At 44.1% G+C, this 20,036-nt stretch overlaps 1 pseudogene; it reads right to left on the bottom strand.

The window, feature by feature from the left end:
- The window catches only part of LOC139532933 (partitioning defective 3 homolog B-like), a 218,788-nt pseudogene that overhangs the window by 82,248 nt on the left and 116,504 nt on the right, over window positions 1-20,036 (bottom strand).

Genomic DNA, 20,036 nt, shown 5'->3' with positions numbered 1-20,036 from the left:
TGTTACTAATGGTTTTCTTTGAGACTGTGGTCCCAGCTCTCTTCAGGTCATTGACCAGGTCCTGCCGTGTAGTTCTGGGCTGATCCCTCACCTTCCTCATGATCATTGATGCCCCACGAGGTGAAATCTTGCATGGAGCCCCAGACCGAGGGTGATTGACCGTCATCTTGAACTTCTTCCATTTTCTAATAATTGCGCCAACAGTTGTTTCCTTCTCACCAAGCTGCTTGCCTATTGTCCTGTAGCCCATCCCAGCCTTGTGCAGGTCTACAATTTTATCCCTGATGTCCTTACACAGCTCTCTGGTCTTGGCCATTGTGGAGAGGTTGGAATCTGTTTGATTGTGTGTGGACAGGTGTCTTTTATACAGGTAACGAGTTCAAACAGGTGCAGTTAATACAGGTAATGAGTGGAGAACAGGAGGGCTTCTTAAAGAAAAACTAACAGGTCTGTGAGAGCCGGAATTCTTACTGGTTGGTAGGTGATCAAATACTTATGTCATGCAATAAAATGCAAATTAATTATTTAAAAATCATACAATGTGATTTTCTGGATTTTTGTTTTAGATTCCGTCTCTCACAGTTGAAGTGTACCTATGATAAAAATTACAGACCTCTACATGCTTTGTAAGTAGGAAAACCAGCAAAATCGGCAGTGTATCAAATACTTGTTCTCCCCACTGTATATATATATATACACACTGCTCAAAAAAATAAAGGGAACACTTAAACAACACAATGTAACTCCAAGTCAATCACACTTCTGTGAAATCAAACTGTCCACTTAGGAAGCAACACTGATTGACAATAAATTTCACATGCTGTTGTGCAAATGGAATAGACAAAAGGTGGAAATTATAGGCAATTAGCAAGACACCCCCAATAAAGGAGTGGTTCTGCAGGTGGTGACCACAGACCACTTCTCAGTTCCTATGCTTCCTGGCTGATGTTTTGGTCACTTTTGAATGCTGGCGGTGCTTTCACTCTAGTGGTAGCATGAGACGGAGTCTACAACCCACACAAGTGGCTCAGGTAGTGCAGCTCATCCAGGATGGCACATCAATGCGAGCTGTGGCAAGAAGGTTTGCTGTGTCTGTCAGCGTAGTGTCCAGAGCATGGAGGCGCTACCAGGAGACAGGCCAGTACATCAGGAGACGTGGAGGAGGCCGTAGGAGGGCAACAACCCAGCAGCAGCACCGCTACCTCCGCCTTTGTGCAAGGAGGATTAGGAGGAGCACTGCCAGAGCCCTGCAAAATGACCTCCAGCAGGCCACAAATGTGCATGTGTCTGCTCAAACGGTCAGAAACAGACTCCATGAGGGTGGTATGAGGGCCCGACGTCCACAGGTGGGGGTTGTGCTTACAGCCCAACACCGTGCAGGACGTTTGGCATTTGCCAGAGAACACCAAGATTGGCAAATTCGCCACTGGCGCCCTGTGCTCTTCACAGATGAAAGCAGGTTCACACGCACATGTGACAGACGTGACAGATTCTGAAGACGCCGTGGAGAACGTTCTGCTGCCTGCAACATCCTCCAGCATGACCGGTTTGGCGGTGGGTCAGTCATGGTGTGGGGTGGCATTTCTTTGGGGGGCCGCACAGCCGTCCATGTGCTCGCCAGAGGTAGCCTGACTGCCAGTAGGTACCGAGATGAGATTCTCAGACCCCTTGTGAGACCATATGCTGGTGCGGTTCGCCCTGGGTTCTTTCTAATGCAAGACAATGCTAGACCTCATGTGGCTGGAGTGTGTCAGCAGTTCCTGCAAGAGGAAGGCATTGATGCTATGGACTGGCCCGCCCGTTCCCCAGACCTGAATCCAATTGAGCACATCTGGGACAACATGTCTCGCTCCATCCACCAACGCCACGTTGCACCACAGACTGTCCAGGAGTTGACGGATGCTTTAGTCCAGGTCTGGGAGGAGATCCCTCAGGAGACCATCCGCCACCTCATCAGGAGCATGCCCAGGCGTTGTAGGGAGGTCATACAGGCACGTGGAGGCCACACACACTACTGAGCCTCATTTTGACTTGTTTTAAGGACATTACATCAAAGTTGGATCAGGCTGTAGTGTGGTTTTCCACTTTAATTTTGAGTGTTACTCCAAATCCAGACCTCCATGGGTTGATAAATTTGATTTCCATTGATCATTATTGTGTGATTTTGTAGTCAGCACATTCAACTATGTAAAGAAAAAAATATTTAATAAGAATGTTTCATTCATTCAGATCTAGGATGTGTTATTTTAGTGTTCCCTTTATTTTTTTGAGCAGTGTATATATATATATATATACAGTGGGGAGAACAAGTATTTGATACACTGCCGATTTTGCAGGTTTTCCTACTTACAAAGCATGTAGAGGTCTGTCATTTTTATCATAGGTACACTTCAACTGTGAGAGACGGAATCTAAAACAAAAATCCAGAAAATCACATTGTATGATTTTTAAGTAATTAATTTGCATTTTATTGCATGACATAAGTATTTGATCACCTACCAACCAGTAAGAATTCCGGCTCTCACAGACCTGTTCGTTTTTCTTTAAGAAGCCCTCCTGTTCTCCACTCATTACCTGTATTAACTGCACCTGTTTGAACTCGTTACCTGTATAAAAGACACCTGTCCACACACTCAATCAAACAGACTCCAACCTCTCCACAATGGCCAAGACCAGAGAGCTGTGTAAGGACATCAGGGATAAATTGTAGACCTGTACAAGGCTGGGATGGGCTACAGGACAATAGCCAAGCAGCTTGGTGAGAAGGCAACAACTGTTGGCACAATTATTAGAAAATGGAAGAAGTTCAAGATGACGGTCAATCACCCTCGGTCTGGGGCTCCATGCAAGATCTCACCTCGTGGGGCATCAATGATCATGAGGAATGTGAGGGATCAGCCCAGAACTACACGGCAGGACCTGGTCAATGACCTGAAGAGAGCTGGGACCACAGTCTCAAAGAAAACCATTAGTAACACACTACGCCGTCATGGATTAAAATCCTGCAGCGCACGCAAGGTCCCCCTGCTCAAGCCAGCGCATGTCCAGGCCCGTCTGAAGTTTGCCAATGACCATCTGGATGATCCAGAGGAGGAATGGGAGAAGGTCATGTGGTCTGATGAGACAAAAATAGAGCTTTTTGCTCTAAACTCCACTCGCCGTGTTTGGAGGAATAGAAGGATGAGTACAACCCCAAGAACACCATCCCAACCGTGAAGCATGGAGGTGGAAACATCATTCTTTGGGGATGCTTTTCTGCAAAGGGGACAGGACGACTGCACCGTATTGAAGGGAGGATGGATGGGGCCATGTATCGCGAGATCTTGACCAACAACCTCCTTCCCTCAGTAAGAGCATTGAAGATGGGTCGTGGCTGGGTCTTCCAGCATGACAACGACCCGAAACACACAGCCAGGGCAACTAAGGAGTGGCTCCGTAAGAAGCATCTCAAGGTCCTGGAGTGGCCTAGCCAGTCTCCAGACCTGAACCCAATAGAAAATCTTTGGAGGGAGCCGAAAGTCCGTATTGCCCAGCGACAGCCCCGAAACCTGAAGGATCTGGAGAAGGTCTGTATGGAGGAGTGGGCCAAAATCCCTGCTGCAGTGTGTGCAAACCTGGTCAAGAACTACAGGAAACGTATGATCTCTGTAATTGCAAACTAAGGTTTCTGTACCAAATATTCAGTTCTGCTTTTCTGATGTATCAAATACTTATGTCATGCAATAAAATGCAAATTAATTAATTAAAAATCATACAATGTGATTTTCTGGATTTTTGTTTTAGATTCCTTCTCTCACAGTTGAAGTGTACCTATGATAAAAATTACAGACCTCTACATGCTTTGTAAGTAGGAAAACCTGCAAAATTGTCAGTGTATCAAATACTTGTTCTCCCCACTGTATATATACAGTGGGGAGAACAAGTATTTGATACACTGCCGATTTTGCAGGTTTTCCTACTTACAAAGCATGTAGAGGTCTGTCATTTTTATCATAGGTACACTTCAACTGTGAGAGACGGAATCTAAAACAAAAATCCAGAAAATCACATTGTATGATTTTTAAATAATTAATTTGCATTTTATTGCATGACATAAGTATTTGATCACCTACCAACCAGTAAGAATTCCGGCTCTCACAGACCTGTTAGTTTTTCTTTAAGAAGCCCTCCTGTTCTCCACTCATTACCTGTATTAACTGCACCTGTTTGAACTCGTTACCTGTATATAAGACACCTGTCCACACACTCAATCAAACAGACTCCAACCTCTCCACAATGGCCAAGACCAGAGAGCTGTGTAAGGACATCAGGGATAAAATTGTAGACCTGCACAAGGCTGGGATGGGCTACAGGACAATAGGCAAGCAGCTTGGTGAGAAGGAAACAACTGTTGGCGCAATTATTAGAAAATGGAAGAAGTTCAAGATGACGGTCAATCACCCTCGGTCTGGGGCTCCATGCAAGATTTCACCTCGTGGGGCATCAATGATCATGAGGAAGGTGAGGGATCAGCCCAGAACTACACGGCAGGACCTGGTCAATGACCTGAAGAGAGCTGGGACCACAGTCTCAAAGAAAACCATTAGTAACACACTACGCCGTCATGGATTAAAATCCTGCAGCGCACGCAAGGTCCCCCTGCTTAAGCCAGTGCATGTCCAGGCCCGTCTGAAGTTTGCCAATGACCATCTGGATGATCCAGAGGAGGAATGGGAGAAGGTCATGTGGTCTGATGAGACAAAAATAGAGCTTTTTGGTCTAACTCCACTCGCCGTGTTTGGAGGAAGAAGAAGTATGAGTACAACCCCAAGAACACCATCCCAACCGTGAAGCATGGAGGTGGAAACATCATTCTTTGGGGATGCTTTTCTGCAAAGGGGACAGGACGACTGCACCGTATTGAGGGGAGGATGGATGGGGCCATGTATCGCGAGATCTTGGCCAACAACCTCCTTCCCTCAGTAAGAGCATTGAAGATGGGTCGTGGCTGGGTCTTCCAGCATGACAACGACACGAAGCACACAGCCATGGCAACTAAGGAGTGGCTCCGTAAGAAGCATCTCACGGTCCTGGAGTGGCCTAGCCAGTCTCCAGACCTGAACCCAATAGAAAATCTTTGGAGGGAGCTGAAAGTCCGTATTGCCCAGCGACAGCCCCGAAACCTGAAGGATCTGGAGAAGATCTGTAGGGAGGAGTGGGCCAAAATCCCTGCTGCAGTGTGTGCAAACCTAGTCAAGAACTACAGGAAACGTATGATCTCTGTAATTGCAAACAAAGGTTTCTGTACCAAATATTAAGTTCTGCTTTTCTGATGTATCAAATACTTATGTCATGCAATAAAATGCAAATTAATTACTTAAAAATCATACAATGTGATTTTCTGGATTTTTGTTTTAGATTCCGTCTCTCATAGTTGAAGTGTACCTATGATAAAAATGACAGACCTCTACATGCTTTGTAAGTAGGAAAACCTGCAAAATCGGCAGTGTATCAAATACTTGTTCTCCCCACTGTATATATATATATATACACATTTTGTGGGACATGCTGTATATTGTAAAATTTGACTGCGCGACAGACCACACATAATTTAACATCCAACTTTTTACCTCTGAAATATAGCTAATGGACTTCAGGCAAGTCATTTTTTTTTTAAACCAGAAGGCTAGCCAACTATCTAGTAAACACTTCAGATATGAGGTTGTGTCTCTTTTTTTAACACATTTAAATGGATATATCTTGTAATTGAACAACATTTTAAGGTGGCCAATAACTGGAGACCGTATGCCGACATATTTTTTTTGTTAAACCTCTTATTAAAAAGCTGATAGTAGTAGTATTTCCACAGAAATGTCAAACATGCTAATTGCTAAGCCGTTAGCAAAACATTTTTACGACACCAATAATCACAAAACATTGATGGCTTGATCACAAGATAACACTGTTGAAGGTAATATATTTCTTAAACGCTGTTGAATACGTCGATAATACGGGTGCTAAGCTAGATAATATTTCACTTGAGGTCAAATGTTTTACATTATACGAGAAGAAAGTACATATCTGTTTTACCGTTTAGAAATGAATGCACTGAATGTATCTTGTCCCCCCCATTTGAAGGTGTCATAAGTATTTTGGACAAATTCACATCGTGTAATACATATATCATCGTTCAACAGCATACACTAAAGACACGGAATATTCCAAACATTAGGAACACCTTCCTAATATTGAGTTGCACCCCGCCTTCTGCACTCAGAACAGCCTCAATTCGTCCGGGAATGGATTCTTACAAGGTGTCAAAAGCGTTCCACAGGAATGCTGGCCCACGTTGACTCCAATGCTTCCCACAGTTGTGTCAAGTTGGCTGGATGCCCTTTGGGTGGTAGATCATTATTGATACACACGGGAAACTGTTGAGCATGAAAAAGCAGCCCAGCAGCGCTGCAGTTCTTGACACAACCGGTATGCCTGGCACCTACTACCATACCCCGTTCAAAGGCACTTAGATCTTTTGGTTTGCACATACACCCTCTGAATGGCACACACACACAATCCATGTCTCAAATTCTCTCAAGGCTTAAAAATCCTTCTTTAACTGGTGTCCTACCCTTCATCTACACTGAGCAAAGTGGATTTAACAAGTGCCATCAGTAAGGGATAATAGCTTTCACCTGGAATCACCTGGTCAGTCTGTCATGGAGAGCAGGTGTTTTTAATGTTTTGTATACTCAGTGTATAACATAGTTGTGTCATGATCTGAGCTGAATCATACATCACTTATTCGAAAGGACTGGACAGGTGAAAGCTACAGTACGTGGTGGAACCCTTGCGTTCACCTATCCAATCATGGTCGTATTCACTAGGAACCAAATGGAAGCATGTGGGCCGAAGCAGGGAGGGACATACCTTGGACCTATTTTTGTCCAGTAAAAAATGTTTGTTTTTGTGCAGACATTTTTGCTACAATGTACACTAATGAATATGACCAATGTCTAATTTTAAAGGAACTTCAAGGAATGTGTCCCAAATGGCAATCTATTCCCTATTTAGTGCACTACTTTTGACCTGGTGTGGAATTCAAACGGGGCCACAGTGTAATGACCTCCGGTGAGGTTGTGTTGTGCATTGGAGTTTAGCATTCATCTCCTCCACGGAACCAGGCGAAGGTGGCGAGGGGAAATCCTCCTCTATCGCCTCCTCTTCCTCGTGATGGGCGTGGCCACCGGTAGTGGGAGGAGCTGGACGGGGAGAGGATACGGACAAACAGCACAGACAGACACACATCAATCAGAAATTCCACCAGTGACCAGTGCCTTCAATAGAGTAGGATGGAGTGTTTCATCTAAGGCCAGTTTTGAGTCTATCGCCCTAAAGACTATGGTTAGGATTGAGGGTGGTTAAGCTGAACCTAGATCAGTGCTGACCGGCAACTTCTACTCTACTACTACTGTGTCAAGCACACATGAGATCTCAGACACATGAATGAGGTCTATGCCATGTAAATGCAGGATCACATTTGGAAAAAGTGATAGTCCTGTTATAAGAGGAGAAATATATCTTCCTCTGGCTGGAGCTAAAGCAGTCATCACTTTTCATGAAGGGCCACTGAGACAGGAGGCATTGGATATGTCCCAAATGGCACCCTATTTCCTATATAGTGCAATACTTCTGAGCCCGATGGGTGCCATTTGGTATACAGCCATTGCGTTGGAAGCTGTGTCAATGCTAGTAGTCTGTAAGACTGCCTGCCTAGGAGAGTAATGCAGTAGACCTACACACACTCAATCATCTGATGGAGCCAAACAGTATTGAGGGATAGATTTACAACTGTGTGCACGCAAGCACATACACAATGGAAATGAATGCAACTGATTCTCCTTGAATAATGGATCCATACTTCATTTAGCTTAGCACGGCCAACTCTGTACGTCTCATGAAACATGTACAGAACACACACACTTTCCGTATTGACTGACCTTCATGTCTTAAAGTAATGAACTGTTGTTTTTCTTTGCTTATTTGAGCTGTTCTTGCCATAATATGGACTTGGTCTTTCACCAAATAGGGATATCTTCTGTATACCACCCCTACCTTGTCACAACACAACTGATTGGCTCAAATGCATTAAGAAGGAAAGAAATTCCACAAATTAACTTTTAACAATTTACACCTGTTAATTGAAATGCATTCCAGGTGACTACCTCATGAAGCTGGTTGAGAGAATGCCAAGAGTGTGCAATGCTGTCATCAAGGCAAAGGGTGGCTACTTTGAAGAATCTCAAATTTAAAATATATTTTGATTTTTTTAACACTTTTTTGGTTACTACATGATTCTATATGTGTTATTTCATAGTTTTGATGTCTTCACTATTATTCTACAACGTAGAAAAGAGTAAAAATAAAGAAAAAATGAGTAGGTGTTCCAAACGTTTTACTGGTACTATATGTATGTATGTATGTATGTATGTATGTATGTATGTATGTATGTATGTATGTATGTACAGTGGGGAGAACAAGTATTTGATACACTGCCGATTTTGCAGATTTTCCTACTTACAAAGCATGTAGAGGTCTGTAATTTTTATCATAGGTACACTTCAACTGTGAGAGACGGAATCTAAAACAAAAATCCCGAAAATCACATTGTATGATTTTTAAGTAATTAATTAGCATTTTATTGCATGACATAAGTATTTGATACATCAGAAAAGCAGAACTTAATATTTGGTACAGAATCCTTTGTTTGCAATTACAGAGATCATACGTTTCCTGTAGTTCTTGACCAGGTTTGCACACACTGCAGCAGGGATTTTGGCCCACTCCTCCATACAGACCTTCTCCAGATCCTTCAGGTTTCGGGGCTGTCGCTGGGCAATACGGACTTTCAGCTCCCTCCAAAGATTTTCTATTGGGTTCAGGTCTGGATACTGGCTAGGCCACTCCAGGACCTTGAGATACTTCTTACGGAGCCACTCCTTAGTTGCCCTGGCTGTGTGTTTCGGGTCGTTGTCATGCTGGAAGACCCAGCCACGACCCATCATCAATGCTCTTACTGAGGGAAGGAGGTTGTTGGCTAAGATCTCGCAATACATGGCCCCATCCATCCTCCCCTCAATACGGTGCAGTCGTCCTGTCCCCTTTGCAGAAAAGCATCCCCAAAGAATGATGTTTCCACCTCCATGCTTCACGGTTGGGATGGTGTTCTTGGGGTTGTACTCATCCTTCTTCTTCCTCCAAACACGGCGAGTGGAGTTTAGACCAAAAAGCTCTATTTTTGAATCATCAGACCACATGACCTTCTCCCATTCCTCCTCTGGATCATCCAGATGGTCATTGGCAAACTTCAGACGGGCCTGGACATGCGCCTGCTTGAGCAGGGGGACCTTGTGTGCGCTGCAGGATTTTAATCCATGACGGCGTAGTGTGTTACTAATGGTTTTCTTTGAGACTGTGGTCCCAGCTCTCTTCAGGTCATTGACCAGGTCCTGCCGTGTAGTTCTGGGCTGATCCCTCACCTTCCTCATGATCATTGATGCCCCACGAGGTGAGATCTTGCATGGAGCCCCAGACCGAGGGAGATTGACCATCATCTTGAACTTCTTCTATTTTCTTCTATTTTCTAATAATTGCACCAACAGTTGTTGCCTTCTCACCAAGCTGCTTGCCTATTGTTCTGTAGCCCATCCCAGCCTTGTACAGGTCTACAATTTATCCCTGATGTCCTTACACAGCTCTCTGGTCTTGGCCATTGTGGAGAGGTTGGAGTCTGTTTGATTGAGTGTGTGGACAGGTGTCTTTTATACAGGTAACGAGTTCAAACAGGTGCAGTTAATACAGGTAATGAGTGGAGAACAGGAGGGCTTCTTAAAGAAAAACTAACAGGTCTGTGAGAGCCGGAATTCTTACTGGTTGGTAGGTGATCAAATACTTATGTCATGCAATAAAATGCAAATTAATTACTTAAAAATCATACAATGTGATTTTCTGGATTTCTTTTTAGATTCCGTCTCTCACAGTTGAAGTGTACCTATGATAAAAGGATAGGATAAAGTAATCCTTCTAACCTCCCCCCCTTAAAAGAGTTAGATGCACTATTGTAAAGTGGTTGTTCCACTGGATATCATAAGGTGAATGCACCAACTTGTAAGTCGCTCTGGATAAGAGCGTCTGCTAAATGACTTAAATGTAAAATGTAAATGTAATAAAAATTACAGACCTCTACATGCTTTGTAAGTAGGAAAACCTGCAAAATCGGCAGTGTATCAAATACTTGTTCTCCCCACTGTATGTATGTATGTATGTATGTATGTATGTATGTATGTATGTATGTATGTATGTATGTATGTATGTATGTATGTATGTATGTATGTATGTATGTATGTATGTATGTATGTATGTATGTCTACTACCGTTCAAAAGTTTGGGGTCATTTAGAAATGTCCTTGATTTTTAAGAAAGCAAATTTTTTGTCCATTAAAATAACATCAAATTGATTAGAAATACAGTGTAGACACTGTTAATGTTGTAAATGACTATTGTAGCTGGAAGCGGCTGATTTTTAATGGAATATCTACATAGGCGTACAGAGGCCCATTATCAGCAACCATCACTTCTGTGTTCCAATGGCACGTTGTGTTAGCTAATCTAAGTTTGTCATTTTAAAAGGCTAATTGATCATTAGAAAACCCTTTTGCAATTATTTTAGCACAGCTGAAAACTGCTGTTCTGATTAAAGAACCAATAAAACTGGCCTTCTTTAGACTAGTTGAGTATCTGGAGCATCAGCATTTGTGGGTTGGATTACAGGCTGAAAATGGCCAGAAACAAAGAACTTTCTTCTGAAACTATTCTATTCTATTCTTGTTCTGAGAAATGAAGGCTATTCCATGCAAGAAATTGCCAAGAAACTGAAGATCTCATACAACCCTGTTTACTACACTCTTCACAGAACAGCGCAAACTGGCTCTAACCAGAATATAAAGAGCAGTGGGAGGCCCCGGTGCACAACTGAGCAAGAGGACAAGTACATTAGAGTGTCTAGTTCGAGAAACAGACAACTCACAAGTCCTCAACTGGCAGCTTCATTAAATAGTACCTGCAAAACACCAGTCTCAACGTCAACAGTGAGGAGGCGACTCCGGGATGCTGGCCTTCAGCAAAAAATAAGTTTCTTTTTTGCTGAGTTTATATATTAACACACACTGTACAAAAATATAAACACAACATGTAACAATTTGAAAGATTTTACTGAGTTACAGTTTGTATAAGGAATTGTGTACAGATGCTTGTGACATGGGGCTGTGCATTATCATGCATGACAATGGCTCTCGTCATCTATGTGCATTCAAATTGCCATTGATACAATGCAATTGTGTTCGTTGTCCTTAGTTTATGCCTGCCCATACCATAACCCCACCGCCACCATGGGACACCTTGTTTACAACGTTTAAATCCGCAAACCAGTCACCCACATGACGCCATACACGTGGTCTGCAGTTGTGAGGCCAGTTGGACATACTGCCAAATTCTCTAAAACAATGGAGGCGGCTTAAGGTAGAGAAATGAACATTAAATTATCTGGCAATATCTCTAGTGGACATTCCTGCAGTCAGCATGCCAATTGCAATCGCCTTCTTGATCCATATGTAGCATTGTGACAAAACTGCACATTTTAGAGTGGCCTTTTATTGTCCCCAGCACAAGGTGCACCTGTGCAATGATCAAGCTGTTTAATCAGATTCTTGATATGCCACACCTGTCAGGTGGATGGATTATCTTGGCAAAGGAGAAATGCTCACTAATAGGGATATAAACAAATTTGTGCACAAAATATAAACGTCTTTTGTGGGTATGGAACATTTCAGCTCATGAAACATGGGACCAACACTTTACATGTTGCATTTATATTTTTGTTCAGGGTATATAACTGTTGTGATAAAGCCGCTGTACACTGTTGTTTTTAATGGCAAGTGTGAATGTTTGCGTGTGTGTGTGACTGTGTGTGTATACTATATTCATCTCTGTGTGTATAAGTCAAGCACCAGTATGAGTGTGTCCATCTCTTCTCTAGTTCAGGGCCTACTGTGTCCTCTCACCTCCAAAGCTGTAGTAGATGTTGTTAGGGACCATGGACAGCTGGGGGCTGGGACCGTTGCTGTGGTGCTGGGACTCCAGAGCTGCAGCTAGAGCCGGGGGCCGGGGGTCCGGAGGGGCCGTCTGGGACCTGGTGGCTAGCCGGCTCCTGGCTCTCCTGTCACAGCCAGGGGGAGAGGAGCAGAGGTCAGTACATTGCATTAGGGCCTATAGTTTTTCCTGATCACTTGATTTGGAGTGGCCCAGAGTTTTCCCCACATTGGATGCACATTGAATGTGTTTTTAGGTTTTCATGTGAGAGGTATGTAAAAGGTATGTATGTAAAATATGAGAAGGATGACATTGGACATTAAATCATTGAGTGAGAAAAAATATATATGTGCTTCTTAATTGAAAAGGTATGGGGACAATAAGTGCATAGTATAGATGCACATATGTCGTGTTGAAGTGTAGATCATAGAATATCTTTGAGTATCAGAGTACTATACCTATGACTACAGTTGGAGACACAGTAGCCGCTTACCCACTATCGTTCCATTTCCGTTCGAGCCATCGTGGGTTAGCGTCAGAGAAGCTTGAAAACCAAGAAACTCAACACGCCAGTAAATAAGAATGTGCCACTATTCCATTGACTTCAGTCTGAATCTTCCTCATGCTCATGAGAGACCACAGGAAGTAATCAAATCGCTTATTGAGTCTATCGATTTTCAAGCTTATCCGGCGGCAACATGCACTGGCTCGCATGGACGTAATATCAGTTTCTGAACGGCTATTGCACAGAATCAATGCACTATACACACACTCTACCTAATGCACTGTACAAGAACTCTACCTATTTCATATTGAAATCATAACAGACATCTTCCCATTGGCTTACATTGTGTTTCATCAGTGAGAGGACAATAGCGCCACTGAGACTCGCTGTTTGGTTGAGGGTTCGTAAATAGTGTAATTACATGAATCCCTCATGCTGATGACAGGCATGTTATCGGACAGTGTCCACCGCCACAGAGGAACAGGTGGAAAAGCACCCTCTGGGCCCCGGTCAAAAGTAGCGCGCTATGTAGGGAATAGGACGCCATTTGGGACGCACGCAGACAGATAGAGAGGGCTGGTGGCAGAGTGAGATGTACTGCAGACAAAAGATGACTCTCCTTTGAGAGCGATGTGTGGTGGGATCTACAGCTGTCACACACACAGGCGTACACACACACAAATAAATGGATAGACACACAATCACCCACACCGTCTCTCTCCAACTCTGTGGACGTGTGGCTATGGGCTTTGCATCATCGCCACATTATATGTAATGAGCAGTGGTGGCGTTACGCGCTCACCGTCTCTATGTGATAACTCTTTTCATTAGGCCATCATCCTCATATCAAAGGGGATTTTCATTGTGTGCGTTCGGTAGCACAGTGTGTGAGTTAGGCTTCGGGGGGTGTCCGTTGTGCTTTTGTTCCTGCGTGCAGTCACACACACGTTCCCAATGGTATCATTAGCCGGCAACCACAGCTCTTTACATGTATTACTGTCACACACACACACATCTTAGTCTGTCAGAACGGCTCACACACACGGTACCGCTCCATCCACCCATCTGTCTCATGGGGCTTTGACAGCCAGGCAGAGCCATCAAAGCAGCCAGAGAGGAGCTCACATCCTAATCCGCAGAACAATAAGAACCTGCTGGTCAACACAATGAGGCTATGGAGGAACACCCCACCATACACACACTGTGTCCCCCAACACCCGCTCCGCTGAGTTGGGTAGGGTGAGAGAGCGAGGAGAGGTGGGGGTCCTGGAGCTACCCTCAAGGCTTTGGTCTTTCATCTTGGGGTCTCGTGGTCTGATAAGATTAGACCTGGTGTGGGTGTGGATTGCTGAGTGAACATAGGCTGAGGCCTACCGAGATATGCAGTGAGAACTGCACTGGCAGTTATACAATTTTCCTACAGGCTCTGAGGGAGCACAAACACAATGTATTTTTCTGCCGATTTGGAAGGAGCACCACTTGGTGTGGCCAAGGAGAGACTGACAGGAGGACACAAAAGGGGAGGGTCATTGGTCACACCCATTTAATCCCATAACCCCCTGCTATCTCATCTCATTCTCCACCCTGCCCCTCCATTATACCCTACCATCAGACATTAACACCGTAATAGCTCATTTTTTTCTAGTCTTTCTTCTTCCACTAATAGCTACCCCGTCACGGTTCACAATGCTTCTGTATGGCTGTTGTGATTAACCAAGATGCAGCTGTTCACTAGGGCTGGGATTCACAAACTTTTTCACTCGGGGGGGCCCCCCTCCCAGCATTGGGGAACATTGCCACCCGTGCGCACGTGTCACGTCTATTTCTATAGGCACAAGCACTGTTAATGACACAAACTGTTCACACCCCTCTTGTCGGTGGAGAGAATTTGCAGGCTTAAAGCTTATTTCCTGAAATTCTACACATTTTGTCATGGGGTGCAAAGAAATTGTCTAATGTGTATTTGTGATATTTGAGTGTCAAAAAAATTACAATATCTATTGCCTAAAAAACAGAAAAACTTTTTTTTAATTGACATGATCTAGTTAATCTGGACATTTCTGATAAGTTATAAAATAGCTCTCCAAGGTATATAATGACTAACGTGACAAGAGGAAGTGATGATACACTACCCAATTTCCAAATTATACCTTGTGCATTCTACTATTACAACGTTCAAGAGTAAGTTTAAAGCCGGACTGAGTTCGCCCCCACGGTTTGGGAACCACTGCACGTGAGAACATCACAAACATTTGACGTCTTTATTAACTGAGAATGAGAACAAATCAGTAACAAAACCTTGTAAATAATTGGTAGTAGTGCAAAAAACAACTAAGTATGGTAGTCTGTCTGTATTATATTGTCATGAGTCCGCTTTTCTGTCATATTGCTATAGCCGTTTATATAATGCTTTTCCTTTTCTGACTGTGGAATTCTGAAGTGCATATACTTATAGAAAGAGGATAATGCAGTAAAATACACAGTAGTAGAAAACGTGATCATCCCTAAGGAGAAATTGGTTTTACAAATTTCTTTGGCCTCTTTAGATGAGACTCAGTGAGCCACTTGACTGTGTGTTAGGGGTCAGTATGGGGGATAGGGACGATACCCAGTGAAGAGAGAGAAAGAATAAGGCCCAAGAGAGAAAGAGACAAAAATAAAAACAAATCATTCCAAAGAGAGATGGAGAGGTATATAAACATCAGGAAAAGAGAGGACATGAGTACTAGCCAGTGGAAAGCAAGGAATCACCACACCACCACAGTGAAACAGACAGACAGCATGCAAGAGGAATACTTTTTATTGAACAAAGGACTATTGTGAGATTAAAACCATAACATTGAGTGACTAGTCTGGTGACAAATGAACAATACAAAAATAATGAAAATAAATAAGCATTTCAGATTAATGGCAATATTACCCGATTGTCAATAGCATTGTAGACAAAGATTTGAAGACAGTGAAACAACAGTGCCCATTTTTTGTGAGTTACAACTATTGCCTACAAAATTAGTGGTAACTTTTAAAATAATGATCATTAATATGCAATTCATTATTTATAAGTAGTGCACAGCCATTGTTTTTCTCCTGAGTTTTAGGGTTTTTGGTTAATAGTCAATGCCTGTATGAAGGTGGTCATTGTGGGAAGAGGGAACAGTTTGGGCAGGGGAAAGAGTTGATGCTGCACACACACACCTCACATAAATACACACTTATCAATAAATGCACACACACACACACACACACACACACACACACACACACACACACACACACACACACACACACACACACACACACACACACACACACACACACACACACACACACACACACACACACACACACACACACACACACAATGTAAATATCCGCACAAACATGTGTGTGTTCTCTCAAAGTCCTCCCGAGAGCCTGCGGTGGTGATGACGCATCAGGTCCTGGTTGTGTGTGTAGTTGGATCCGTGTGCGTTTCTGTTCATGTCTAAGTGGTTGTATGTTTTGTCGTGTCTGTGTAAGTCACCGTACATTGCCCCTGTCAGCGCCCTTATGCTTTCTGCATAGGCATGTGTGTTGCTGATGTGTATGTTGTCGGGTGAGTGGCTACGTGTGTGACTGTGTGTGTTGTCATGCGTTTGACTGTGTGTGTAACGGTTTGTGTGGCTGTGTGTATAATGGTGTATTTTGTCACTTGTTCGGCTGCGTGGGTTGTTGTGTGTGCGGCTGGGTATGTGGTTGGGTGTGTGCCGGCATGGGTGTCTGCATAGGTTGTCGGGAGTGTGACTGCGTAAGTTGTCAGGGGGGTGGCTGCGTGTGCGGCTGTGTATGTTGTCGTATGTTTGGCTTCTTCAGTGAATGCATAGGTTGTCGGGTGTGTGGCTACGTATAGGTCTGAGTAAATTGTCAGGTGTGTGACTGCGTGTGCATACCTGCGTGTATCTGTAGACATTGCCGTCTACGGACCTAGACCTGTGTGCATTGCCATTTACATCGCCTGTTGTGTGGCTGCGTGGCACATTGCTGAGTGTGTGTGTCTGCGTGTTGTCATCCGTGTAGCTGTGTGTGTTCTCCTGTGTGTATACCTGCGCCAGGCCTTCAGAGTATCTGTGTGTGTTGCTCTGTACCTTGCTGTGTCTTGCATGTGTTTGTGTATGTTACCGAGTGTTGGACTACGCAAGTTCCCTTGCGTTGTGTACCTGTGTGTATCACTAAGTGTTTAGCTTTGCGCTGACCCCTGCATATATCTGTGCCTGTATCGGAGACCCCTTGGGTCAGAGGCTCGCCGGCGAAGTAGTGAACCGTGGTGATCGTTGTCCCGTTCGTAGCGTACCTGTGCGTTGGCGCCTTGGGCAGAGCCAGATGAGGGGGCGGGTCGGAGGAGCACCAATTGGATGGTGCCGCGGGCATTGCCCTCCCAGGACATGGAGTGGCGTAGGGTCTCCATGGCGACGTGGTTGGAGAGGCCCAGCAGCTACTCGCCGTTCACCGCAATCAGCTGGTCGTTGACCCGCAGGCGGCCGTCCTGGAGAGGGAAGTCGGTGGGAAATAGTAGAGGTGGGGGAGAGCAGTGAGAGAGAAAGAGAGGGAAAGGAACAATGGTAGAGTGAGAGGGAGAGAGGCATGGAGAGATTAAGGAGAGAGAGACAAGGTGGAGAGAGAGGGAGATCATTTGTATGTAGTAGCTACTGTACTAGAGACCAATACACACCTGTAGATGAGAGAGAGAGAGACACAGAGAGCTGTGGGTTGGCAGCGCACTACATTGCTGCCTGCCATAAGTTGAGGGACAGTGTCTGACAAACCAATCAACCTGCACATGTACTCTACTGTATGCTTATTGTTATTGTTGAATGTATGGTTATTTTGACCCTTGGTTATTGTTGTTACTGTTGTCTCGCTGACAATTTTGATTCCCATTTTTATTTATTTTTATATTGTAAATATCCAAAACAGCTTTGGCAATATGTATATTGTTACGTCATGCCAATAAAGTGAATTGAATTGAAATTAATAGACAGAGAGAGAGACAGCGAGAGAGAGAGAGAGAGAGAGAGAGAGAGAAAGAGAGACAGAGAGAGAGAGAGAGAGAAAGAGAGACAGAGAGACAGAGAGAGAGAGAGAGAGAGAGAAAGGGAGAAAGAGAGACAGAGAGAGAGAGAGAGAGAGAGAGAAAGAGAGACAGAGAGAGAGAGAGAGAGAGAGAGAGAGAGAGAGAGAGAGAGAGAGAGAGAGAGAGAGAGAGAGAGAAAGAGAGACAGAGAGAGAGAGAGAAAGAGAGACAGAGAGAGAGAAAGAGAGAGAGAGAGAAAGAGAGAAAGAGAGAAAGAGAGACAGAGAGACAGAGAGAGAGAAAGGGAGAAAGAGAGACAGAGAGACAGAGAGAGAGAGAGAGAGAAAGAGAGACAGAGAGAGAGAAAGAGAGAGAGAGAAGAGAGAGAGAGAGAGAGAGAAAGAGAGACAGAGAGAGAGAAAGAGAGAGAGAGAGAGAGAAAGAGACACAGAGAGAGAGAAAGAGAGACAGAGAGAGAGAGAGAGAAAGAGACAGAGAGAGAGAGAGAGAAAGAGACAGAGAGAGAGAGAGAGAGAGAGAGAGAGAGAGAAACTGACATACAGAGACATGGCCAGAGGTACTAAAGACTCCCCAGTGCCACCAGCCCCATCAAGCCATTAGTCACCACTGACCTCTGACCTCAGTCATTAAGCAGCCCACGCTGGGCCCTGACCTCTCACACCACCAATAACCTTCTGATCCTATCAGATCACACACAATTTCGAAGACATGCAAGCACACACATACACACCAAGTAACACGTACAGGCAAGCAGAAGCCCACCCACCCACCCACACACACACACCTTTGTACACTCTTTGCACACTCAGGCAAGCGCTCACACCTTTAGACACGCACACACAGGAAGTCAGACACAAACACACACACGTTTGTTTCACTATCCCTGTGGGGACCAAACAATTGATTCCCATTTAAAATCCTATTTTTCCTAACCCCTAAACCTAACCATAAACCTAACCTTAACACCAAACCTAACCCCAATTCTAACCCTAAAGTTAAAAACTTTTTTTCTTTACCTAACCCTAAGCCTGTTTCCTTGTGGGGACCAGCAAAATGTCTCAACTTCTGGTCCCCACAAGGAAACTGACTTCCACATGACTTCTGGTCCCCACAAGGATAGTATAACCCTCCCCGACACACACAAACAAAAACACACAAACACTGTCAGAATTGGGTTAGGTCCCAGTTTCAGTGTGAGGCTGTGGCTTCTCCTCCCCTGGCTGCCTGTAGAGAGACTATGTGACAGCCAGAGAGAGAGACACTGGGGACAGACGGAGTGTCTCAGCCCTCCCTGCACACGCTCATTAGCTAGCCTCTTTAGAGTTTTCAATTAGCATTCACACACACACACACACACACACACACAGCGCAGGGAGGGAGCCTGCGACAACAGGCAACACGCACAGGCAACACACAAGAAGAGAGAGACACGCGCACATACACACCTCAGCCCTCCAAACATACGCACTTTCAATTTATGCTAAAATATCTCATCAACTTTCTCTCGCTCCAAGTTTGCCTTTTTTAATCTCGCTCAATCTCCTTTCTTCACTGTTTCTTGTTTTTGAAAAAACATTTTGAGAAGGCAACCAGAAGAGGAGATGGAATATCTCATTCCAGGGTTTTTCTTTATTTTTACTATTTTCTACATTGTAGAATAATAGTGAAGACATCAAAACTATGAATTAACACATATGGAATCATGTCGTAACCAAAAAAGTGTTAAACAAATCAAAATATATTTTATGTTTGATACTTTTCAAAGCAGCCACATTTTGCCTTGATGACAGCTTTGCACACTCTTGGAATTCTCTCAACCAGCTTCATGAGGTAGTCATCTGGAATGCATTTCAATTAGCAGGTGTGCCTTGTTAAAAGTTAATTTGTGGAAATTATTTCCTTCTTAATGCGTTTGAGACACTCAGTTGTTTTGTGACAAGGTAGGGGTGGTTTTCAGAAGATGGCCCTATTTGGTAAAATACCAAGTCCATATTACGGCAAGAACAGCTCAAATAAGCAAAGAGAAATGACAGTCCATCATTATTTTAAGACATGAAGGTCAGTCAATTTGGAAAATGTAAAAAAAGTAACGTTTTTTCAAGTGCAGTCGCATAAACCATCAAGCGCTATGATGAAACTGGCTCTCACGAGGACCGCCACAGGAAAGGAAGACCCAGAGTGATCAGCCCCCTCTTGTTCACCCATGACTGCGTGGCCAAGCATGCCTCCAACTCAATCATCAAGTTTGCAGACTACAGTGGTAGGCTTGATTACCAACAACGATGAGACAGCCTATAGGGAGGAGGGGAGGGCTCTGGGAGTGTGATGCCAGGAAAA

The sequence above is a fragment of the Salvelinus alpinus genome, chromosome 10 (assembly GCF_045679555.1).
Source record: "Salvelinus alpinus chromosome 10, SLU_Salpinus.1, whole genome shotgun sequence".
NCBI classification, from domain to species: domain Eukaryota; kingdom Metazoa; phylum Chordata; class Actinopteri; order Salmoniformes; family Salmonidae; genus Salvelinus; species Salvelinus alpinus.
This window is presented reverse-complemented; position numbering and strand designations above follow the sequence as displayed.